Source organism: Ambystoma mexicanum, chromosome 2q (genome assembly GCF_040938575.1).
Source record: "Ambystoma mexicanum isolate Mex_15411 chromosome 2q, UKY_AmexF1_1, whole genome shotgun sequence".
NCBI lineage: Eukaryota > Metazoa > Chordata > Amphibia > Caudata > Ambystomatidae > Ambystoma > Ambystoma mexicanum.
The window spans coordinates 663,467,452-663,468,102 of NC_090924.1; positions in this window are offsets into that span (position 1 = coordinate 663,467,452).

Here is a 651-nt window from a genome sequence, read left to right on the forward strand (position 1 = left end):
CTGCGACCACCCCGGCCTTGGGCGCCGGGTCGGTCCCGTCCCCCAGGCCCGGCGGCGGTTCCCGGGGAGCCCCGGCGGCCTCCCCGTCCCTCCCGGGAGGGAGAAGCTCTAATGCGGAGTGGGGGAGGCTCCAAGGCAGCCCGGGCCGGTGTCCCAGGCTGCTGCGACCACCCCGGCCTTGGGCGCCTGTCGACGGAACCCCGGACCTGCCCGGGGAGCCCCGGAGGGGTCCCCGTCCCTCCCCGGAGGGAGAAGCTCTAATGCGGAGCGGGGGAGGCTCTAAGGCGGCCCGGGCCAGAGCTCCAGGCAGGCGCCCAAGGCCGGCCTCGGGTCCTACAAAGGTCCCCAGGCCCGGCGGGGTCCCCGTCCCTCCCCGCAGGGAAAAGCTCTAATGCGGCGGGAGAAAAGCTCTGAGGCGGGGCCTGGCCGGAGCTCGGGGAGGCCCTGCCGGTGCTGGCCCATGCCTGCCCTTGGGCACCTGCCGGCCCTCGGTCCCTCGCCAGGCGGGCCCGGGGCCCGCAGAGCACTTCCCGTCCGGGCCCATTGGAATGCATGGCCCTACCAGATGGCCGCTCTCCGAGGCCGGCCATCTGGTGTGGGGCCATAGGAACGACTGCAAGGACCAGATGGCCGGGCCGCTCTGGAAGTCCG